Consider the following 10860-nt stretch of genomic DNA (forward strand, 5'->3'; position numbering starts at 1 on the left):
ACCACACCTCAAGTGATTTATCAACTCCCTTGCAATAGTTACATGCTATAGTGCCAAACATGTTTCTAGTACCATATATGTGTCGGTATCTTTTCTCGCGAGTGATAATGAAAGATCATGCAGCAGCTCAAGATGGTTTTATCAACTCTGTTGTGAATTTCCAGCTGCCATGATGACAACCTGCCTAGTTGGAGGGTTTCACGTTATCACGGGAATCAAACAGCAAAGCTTTGGTATTCTCTAAAAAAAAGGTGAAGCAAATACCAGGGCGGTACTTCTAGCAAGAATTCAGTAGACTCATACCATTTGCTTGTTTATTTTTTGCTGACTTCATAAATACTTGCCACTGCATGTAGCTATAGTTCTATGATTGATCGAAATATTTCCATGATAAAAAAATAAAATAACATTTGCTGTTATAGGTGGTGTAACATCACTGCTGACATAGCTTATGGTCTAGACATCCAATGTTTGAATTTGCATGTTGCCCTACGAACATGTGATGACATTATTTCCAAGCTTTAACCCAAAGCTATAAAAACATCAACGACCATGGATCATTTTGGTACTTCCTGTTCTACCAATGTGCTCAAAAATCTGTACGACACTTCTCTTCTTCAATCTAGCATCCTAATATCCTAAAAGAAATGTAGCATCCTAATAACACAATGCTTTTTGGTGAATCTTTCTGTCCAGCTGTGGTGTGCGTGCTCTTATATACATTGCATGCATGTCAAAAAGCATCGAGAACTGTCAAAGAGCCGACTTTTTTTGATAACTTATTTGCAACATGAATTGAGCAGAAAATTTTGACTGAATGATCTCATGGTAGACTTTGGAGTAAATCTATTTAGTCTTAGAAAAATTTCACCTCAAAAACATATAATAATCTACATTTGGCTGAGCACAACCGCTTGGTGTGTTATTCATTGTTGTGTTGGGGGCATCAGTAAACTTCCCCATGCTTATAATAGGTTCACGATACTATATACTCCTTGTGACATCAAGCCAGCATAATTCAGACCCACCAAACCTCTGTATCATGTGCTCCAAATCTGCAAACTGATGTAGTCAGATGGCTAAATTGCTACTTCAGGTAGCCTTTTGCGGGAACAATTTACCGCAGCGTCAGGCGCACAAGAGAATAGACTAGAACTACTATATCAACCTCTCAAATAAAAGACTTCTGCCCCTACTTGATTCTTAAAGAGCACAATTCTCACATTAAATAAATTTTGAAGCACCACAAAAATTGAGGCAATGTCATTTCTCTTGTAAGTTGTCATGTGTACAAGCAGATCTGCATATGTTGTGTGGCAATGATGTATTTCTAAGTGACCCATGTGCCCTGTAAGGCATACGTGTGGTACCATCGAGGTGGCCCTACTTGATAGCACGAGTAACTTGTAAAGGATGTTTGCACACCTACCGATTATCTGTGTTAAATGGCAGCAAGGTGTCATATCCGGAAAGCATTGGCAACATGTGACCCCCTTGTTCTGATAGGCCCCAGCTTGAGTATGACAACTTAAAAAAACAGCATACCAGTGGCACCTGGGTGGCATTAGGAAGTTCCACAATGCCACCATATGCATTCTAAACCGTCCGCCCCTTGACATATCATGGTGAAAGGCTTTTTAACTAAGCTTTATTGAAAAAATACTAGGGAGAGAGCATCACCATGGCCTTTTGTCATGAGCAAGCTAATACTTTATGGATGATTCTTGCGGTTGCTTTGATACAGAATATTCAGATTATGTATGCGCTCTACCTGTCTTGTGAAAGCATCTGGGACAAATCAAATATTTTGGCACGTGTGCCTCACATCGGAAAAATTGAATGCCAATTCTGTCAGTTTCAGCTACTACTCAGCTTAAATATAATCTTTGGAATCACACCATACCATTCTGTAGGTCAGCTTGGTTGTAGATGTTTTTTTTGAAACATGACAATAACATGCACCTACTGCGGAGCGAAGATATGTCCCTGATCACATTGTAAACAACTCGAGATGTGTCAACTTCAACTAGGAACAAACACTCATAGATGAGGTCAGATTTGACAATTGTTTGCCATATGATATACTGCCCTGCTTGTGTACCTGATATCTTGATAGTCTGGCATTCTTGATCAATGTAGAGAACGTGTGATTTCTTTTATGTAGCACTACAAGCTGCTGATCATCTAGGGGGTGATTCGACAGCTCAACTATGAAATCTTATGACCAATAAATTTGATATCCTGTGATATACCTCAAAGAGCAGACACTGTCTATTGAAGACCATTGTACTTCGTGCGGCACACAAACTGAGCTGGCAAAATTAAATTAGGTATAGATAAGTTGGAACCGACAAGATTCTCATACAATATTACCAAAACATGAGTTTCTGCATGACATCATGATGATGGCGAGTGTCTCTGCTATGCGATCAGACCTGTGATAACATGGCTTTATTTGAGCACGCTGCCGGGTCACAAATAACATGACTATGGGAACTACCACGCTGTCATGGACCTTACATGAAAACATGCACCAGTGATTTTATATGAAATTATGTGACTCGAGCATTGTGACAACGATCCTGTTTTCCAAATGTCACCTAAAGGAATTACTAAGCAGCTCTGTGGATTCCGTCAATGGAGCCCAAACATCTACATATTCTTCCTAAATGAGCATCAGAGCCCCATAAAAGCTTCAATCTCAGTCTCCTTAAGAATTAGCCTGTAGAATTTCGTCAAATCAGATGTGACTATCTGTTTTGCTTGGCTACTTCTGCTAAATTACAAGAAAATATTGTGAATCATCTCCTGACTAAACAAGTGATAAAAAACTATTGACCACATGTATGAGTATGCTATCTATATCTCTGTAAACTGGGAGTTCCAAAGGTCCCCTCTGATTTGTGCTAGAGAAATTGTGGATGCCAACTGCGCAGTCGTGCCTCTACTGCTATTTGCACTAATTTTTTCAAGAGATCTTCCCAAACTTTACATCTCCTGCAGTAATGTGTCTTCTTCACTTAAACAAGTTCAGATCAATCCTTTTTGGAGTTCACCTCTTAAATTTCGATGACAATGTTGTTAGCCCGTAGTGTCGGATGTAAACTCCTCTTCGTGTAGATTACACCGCCCGTCGATCTGTCATTTGGCTCACACTGTAGCAAATCTGCACATTTTCTGCCCCTTTTTATTAGTCATAATATTTTTACGAAGGCACATGTTCCTGGCAGTGACTAAGGCTCGATTGGTTCATGTGACTCTGTTTCCCAAACGATGACCATGCAACTTGCACTCATACTGCCCTCAATTCAAGAGTCAGACCACTGAATATATTGGTTACATACTGCTGAACTTATCTTTTTTTATTGCTTTTGAATAAACACCAGTGTTCTGACTTCGTACAGACTCTGAAACACTTTCAGTTGAAAAGGCGACGACTCGTCAACTGTTGCCAAAACCCAAGAATAGCAAAGCTGCTCTTCCATGAAGTCAGAGAAAACTTTATTTTTTTGCCTCTGATATGAGTAAAACAGAGCATATTTTCTAGCATGAATAATCTGAAATCACACATGTGTATGCTGCTTTCAGCCTCCTGTATGCCCATAGTTTTTTTTGTATGCCCAGAGTTGAGGAGACTAAAACAGTTAGTTACCAGATGAAGTCCCACTACCAGGTGAAGTCCCACTCCCAGGTGCTTTTGTTGAAGGAAATAAGGCTGCCCCTAGTCTAGGTAAGAAACTAGCTCCTTAAATCATCAACACACATAACTAATTTTTTTTTAATGTCGCTAGCAGAGCCATTCCTTGTGCAGAAAACTTTCATATGTTTAACTAGCTGACATTTCCTAGTTGTCTCGCTTTCCTTGCGAATATTATTGTGTGGTAATCATGAAGTCTCGTACAACATATAAATTCATTGCGCAGTAGAGCAGTAATAAGAACCTGCAGTACAACAATACTTACTGAAAACTTGCTTGACAGATAGAGTTATTTCTGAAAAGAGCGACACTGAGCTGACGGATACCCACTCATGTCGTCAAGGCTTATCATACTTCAGAAATTACTAAAACTTCTGCCCCTACATCTGTTGCTGCTCAGTCTGTTCTGCAAACAACTGAAGATGGTGCAATGATACTTGAGTCGACCCTTATTTCTGCTCAAAACAAAAACAAACAGTTGTCTCTCCATGGACAAGTACTGGTGCATAGGCGAATTTGACTCAGCTCAGTACTGAAGAATAAGCTTTTCAAATATTGGCCACTAGTAGATCGTGCATCCAGAGATTAGAGTGTAGAACACCACAATCTTTAAACTGTGTTTATGAGACTGTTCATGCAGCGGTTGAAGGACAACATTTCTGATTGATTGATCTCTGAATACCATAAGTCAAAAACTAATTTTCACGCCATATTTTTGCATTATCTATACTTCACTACTGCAAGGACTACCAGCTGGCCGATGTGATAGAACATGCCCAGGTAGTACTTCGCTCAACTATTTAAAATCTGGCCACATTGGCATCAAACATTCGGTAAACAAATGGTCAATTCTAAATACTTTTACCTTGATTTCGCACCAGTTGGGATGCATACATGTCCAGCTGAAAAAGGTGGCACAAGATATCTTGTATGTCACCGATTCACCGCATCAGTGGTTGGCCAATAAATACATATACGTGCCTTGTGATATAAACTGAATCGACAAAATACTAGGCAAAATTGCCCCTTGAATAATACTTTCCGTACCAAAAATGCTCCTTTTACAATGATTTGCAGGAGTATGACATCGATGACCATATAAGGCAGCGAAGATGGGAGGAGACTCATGTCCCACTGGGCGTGCCATTTGTTTTCGCAAGATAAATATTAAGTATATCCGCGTTGGCATTTTAGGTGCGGGCGTGCCAGTATACGACTGTATACAAATTCAGTACTTCAAATACACGGAAATAGGAGACTCACTTTATGGAGTTATCAAAGGATTGCCTATTTCTATTTCACATGTATGCTCCATATTGCGCCTGAATATATATCTGACTGAGACGATTGCGAAAGTCCTTAATTCCTGGAACCTCGAAAGAATTCCAGTTAATTACATCTGCAAGTCTACACTCGCATAATACCTCCGATTAAGCTACATCAAATGGTCATTTATATTTATAAATCTCTAGCTCATGCCTTCACAATGATATGCATGGAAATAAAAGAAACCATCGAAGCACAGAGAGGGGACACACATTTTAACATGGAAAATCCAAGCTGGGTAAAAAACCACGGTAGCACGAAGGCCAAATCCATTATGTGAAATGTTTACACGTGAGGGGATTACAACATCTCTTCAAATCATGATAAGCCTTTCTATAAAAGGTCGAAACAACTGCATTTCTCCATGTCAACATGTAGAGTCATGATGTATCATCAATGAAGGAATATTCAACTTCAGTTCTCCATGAGCCATCTTCTCAGTTAGGCTTTGTATGCAAACTCCGGCCTCATCGACCGCGAAAGAGAGTAAGTCAGCTGAGACGGAAATAATGAATTGTCGGTTGATCTGAGTAATGGTTGTATAAACTTTAAAAATGGCGTCTTAGTTATTCCAATGTAGATGGCCATGTCCTTACTAACACGTGCTCAACTCACAATGCAGTTAACTCTTGCACATCATGTTGAATCTTCCTTACAAAGTCTCTATACACCATCCTGATGCATAAGCATGATGATTCATCATGTAGACTTAGAGTGTGCATGTATGCATGTTGCTTTCCATGGAGCCACAGAATTACGTAGAGCCACAGAATTACGTCAAGAAGTACGTAGTTTTGTAGATCACCACGAGCCACAGAATTCTGCCATCAGGCATCCTCAAAGAACAACATCCACGGCGTCGTGACACGTCTGCGGCGGCGATTGGGCGCCAGGTAGAGCCGCAAGACGCCATAAATCTTCTTTTTACATATCGAGCTGTGACACATCCACGGCGACGATTTGGTGCCAGGTAGAGCCACAAGATTCCATCGCTCTATTTTCATACCGGATGAACTGACATCCGCGGCGACGATTGGATCGCCATGTTGAGCCGCAGAATGCCATCACTCTTTTTTTGTATGGGATCAACACACCTCCGCGGCGGCGATTAGATCGCCATGTAGAGCCGCTAGATGTCACCAACCTCTTCTTTTATATTGGATCGTTATACATCCGCGGCGGCGATTGGTGCACCATGTAGAGCCGCGAGATGTCATAGACTCTCTTTTTATATATATTGAATCAACACGCATCGGCGGCAACGACATCGGCATGTTGAGCCACAAGATGCCACAAATCTGCAGTTGTAGCAGAAAGGACAAAAAAAAGGAAATAAATGAAATAACGGCATGTTACCTTCATGCGATTCGCTCACCTAGCAACGCCAATGATCGGAGACTCGAAGTGATGAAGATTGAACGGAGTACTGAACTATTGATCATTATATATTTATGATGGCGATTGGAGCACCATGTAGAGCCGCGAGATGCCATAACTCTTCTTTTGTTGATCGAAGAGAAGAACGCGCGACGATGATTCAATCGTCAGGTTGTGCCACGGGACACCACCAACGTAATTGTGTGTGTATGGCACTATTGGCGGCGGTGGCGGCGGCATGGATGTTGTGAGAAGAGAAGTGCGCCATTGCCCTTGGCAGAGGCCCAAGAACTCCAACCCCACCTCCCCACGGCGCCTCTGATCATTATATCTGTCCCTTGTGAGGCTTATCCTGGATTAGATTCAACGGCCACTAACCAACAGCTTGCTCCGCACCTGTGGTGGAACTCCAGGATATCACGCATGCGTACTTATCCAACCAAACTAACTCCAAAAGTTCAAATCAATTCTGCCAACGGCTGTCATGTGTGCATGCATCTAAACATGTATGTGCACGTAGTAGTGAATGGTCCAATTAATCCAGCACGTACCAATCAATCCACCATATGTACTTATTATTCCTCTAAGCTACGTGTCCCACTTATAATCTTCTTTTCTTAGAGAAAGCTGCCATCTACTAAGCCACGCAAAATTCTAAACCACGCGTGTGTGACCTCGGTGTCTGATTGTCACCACCCCTGTACATCACTATGATTTCTTTTTAACTTGGCAAATGAGAACCAAGTTAATATTTTTTCTCAAACTTCCAATTACGATTTAAAATTTGTAAACTTGCAGAACCATGACAAAATATCATCCAACAATCGTCACACTTTTATTTTCTTACAACTCAAGATTTACAACTCGATACTTAGGACAAGATATGACTCTATATGAATGCCTCCGGCGGTGTACCGGGATGTGCAATGACTCATGAGTGACATGTATGAAAGAATTATGAACGGTGGCTTTGCCACAAATACGATGTCAACTACATGATCATGCGAAGCAATATGACAATGATGAAGCGTGTCATAATAAACAGAACGGTGGAGAGTTGCATGGCAATATATCTCGGAATGGCTATGGAAATGCCATAATAGGTAGGTATGATGGCTGTTTTGAGGAAGGTATATGGTGGGTTTATGATACCGGCGAAAGGTACGCGGTATTAGAGAGGCTAGAAATGGTGGAAAGGTGAGAGTGCGTATAATCCATGGACTCAACATTAGTCATAAAGAACTGACAAACTTATTGCAAAAATCTATTAGTTATCGAAACAAAGTACTACGCGCATGCTCCTAGGGGGATAGATTGGTAGGAAAAGACCATCGCTCGTCCCCGACCGCCACTCATAAGGAAGCCAATTAATAAATAAATCATGCTCCGACTTCATCGCATAACGGTTCACCATACGTGCATTCTACGGGAATCACAAACTTTAGAACAAGTATTTATCAAACTCACAACTACTCAACTAGCATACTCTAATATTATCACCTTCATATCTCAAAACAATCATCAAGTATCAAACTTCTCTTAGTATTCAATGCACTTTATATGAAAGTTTTTATTATATCCCTCTTGGATGCCCATCATATTAGGACTAAATTCATAACCAAAGCAAACTACCATGCTGTGCTCCAAGCAAAACACATATCATGTGGCGAATAAAAATATAGCTCCAAGTAAAGTTACCGATGAACGAAGACGAAAGAGGGGATGCCTTCCGGGGCATCCCCAAGCTTAGGCTCTTGGATATCCTTGAATATTACCTTGGGGTGCCTTGGGCATCCCCAAGCTTAGGCTCTTGCCACTCCTTATTCCATAGTCCATCGAATCCTTACCCAAAACTTAAAAACTTCACAACACAAAACTTAACATAAAACTCGTAAGCTCCGTTAGTATAAGAAAGTAAATCACCACTTAGGTACTGTAATGAACTCATTCTTAATTTATATTGGTCTTAAACCTACTGTATTCCAACTTATCTATGGTTCATACCCTCCGATACTACTCATAGATTCATCAAAATAAGCAAACAACACATAGAAAATAGAATCTGTCAAAAACAGAACAGTCTGTAGTAATCTGGATCAAACGTATACTTCTAGAACCCCAAAAATTCTAAAATAAATTGCTGGACCTGAGGAATTTATCTATTAATCATCTGCAAAAGGAATTAACTAAATAGCACTCTCCAATAAAAAAATGTCAGCAATTCTCGTGAGTGCTAAAGTTTCTGTTTTTTACAGCATGATCAACAAGACTTTCCCCAAGTCCTCCCAACGGTTCTACTTGGCACAAACACTAATTAAAACATAAAAAATCAATCATAACAGAGGCTAGATAAATTATTTATTACTAAACAGTAGCAAAAAGCAAGGAACAAAAATAAACTTGGGTTGCCTCCCAACAAGCGCTATCGTTTAACGCCCCTAGCTAGGCATGATGATTTCAATGATGCTCACATAAAGGATAAGAATTGAAACATAAAAAGAGCATCATGAAGAATATGACTAGCACATTTAAGTCTAACCCACTTCCTATGCATAGGGATTTTGTGAGCAAACAACTTGTGGGAGCAAGAATCAACTTGCATAGGAAGGTAAAACAAGCATAACTTCAAAATTTTAAGCACATAGAGAGGAAACTTGATATTATTACAATTCCTACAAGCATATATTCCTCCCTCATAATAATTTTCAGTAGAATCATGAATAAATTCAACAATATAACCATCACATAAAGAATTCTTTTCATGATCTACAAGCATAGAAATTTTATTACTCTCCACACAAGCAAATTTCTTCTCATGAATAGTAGTGGGAGCAAACTCAACAAAATAACTATCATGTGAGGCATAATCCAATTGAAATTTAAAATCATGATGACAAGTTTCATGGATATCATTATTTTTAATAGCATACAATTCATCACAATAATCATCATAGATAGCAACTTTGTTCTCATAATCAATTGGAACCTCTTCCGAAATAGTGGAACCATTACTAAATAAAGTCATGACCTCTCCAAATCCACTTTCATCAATATAATCATCATAAATAGGAGGCATGCTTTCATCATAATAAATTTGCTCATCAAAACTTGGGGGACAAAAAAATATCATCTTCATCAAACATAGCTTCCCCAAGCTTGTGGCTTTGCATATCATTAGCATCATGGATATTCAAGGAATTCATACTAACAACATTGCAATCATGCTCATCATTCAAATATTTAGTGCCAAACATTTTAATGCATTCTTCTTCTAACACTTTGGCACAATTTTCCTTTCCATCATACTCACGAAAGATATTAAAAAGATGAAACGTATGAGGCAAACTTAATTCCATTTTTTTGTAATTTTCTTTTACAAACTAAACTAGTGATAAAACAAGAAACTAAAAGACTCGATTACAAGATCTAAAGATATAGCTTCAAGCACTCACCTCCCCGGCAATGGCGCCAGAAAAGAGCTTGATGTCTACTACACAACCTTCTTCTTGTAGACGTTGTTGGGCCTCCAAGTGCAGAGGTTTGTAGGACTGTAGCAAATTTCCCTCAAGTGGAGGACCTAAGGTTTATCAATCCGTAGGAGGCATAGGATGAAGATGGTCTCTCTCAAGCAACCCTGCAATCAAATAACAAAGAGTCTCTTGTGTCCCCAACACACCTAATACAATGGTAAATTGTATAGGTGCACTAGTTCGGCGAAGAGATGGTGATACAAGTGGTATATGGATAGTAGATATAGGTTTTTGTAATCTGAAATTATAAAAACAGCAAGGTAACTAATGATAAGAGTGAGCGTAAACGGTATTGCAATGCGTTGAAACAAGGCCTAGGGTTCATACTTTCACTAGTGCAAGTTCCCTCAATAATAATAACATAATTGGATCACATAACTATCCCTCAACATGCAACAAAGAGTCACTCCAAAGTCACTAATAGCGGAGAACAAACGAAGAGATTATGGTAGGGTACGAAACCACCTCTAAGTTATTCTTTCCAATCAATCCGTTGGGCTATTCCTATAAGTGTCACAAACAGCCCTAGAGTTCGTACTAGAATAACACCTTAAGACACAAATCAACCAAAACCCTAATGTCACCTAGATACTCCAATGTCACCTCAACTATCCGTGGGTATGATTATACGATATGCATCACACAATCTCAAATTCATCTATTCAACCAATCACAAAGAACCTCAAAGAGTGCCCCAAAGTTTCAAGATACCCACAATCACCTACAGGACTTCTTCATTAATACCCACAATCGTTCCAGATAGCCAACGGGAGGTAAAAGTCAATAAATGTTGTATTCCCTCAATTCCTAAATGTAAGTCTTTTACAAAAGTTCAATAAGGACTACATACAGATGTATATGGACATATTTTAAAGTGTAGATTCATTCATTTTGCTCCGTATGTAGTTCACATTGGAGTCTCTAAGAAGA

Source organism: Triticum dicoccoides, chromosome 5A (assembly GCF_002162155.2).
Source record: "Triticum dicoccoides isolate Atlit2015 ecotype Zavitan chromosome 5A, WEW_v2.0, whole genome shotgun sequence".
NCBI lineage: Eukaryota > Viridiplantae > Streptophyta > Magnoliopsida > Poales > Poaceae > Triticum > Triticum dicoccoides.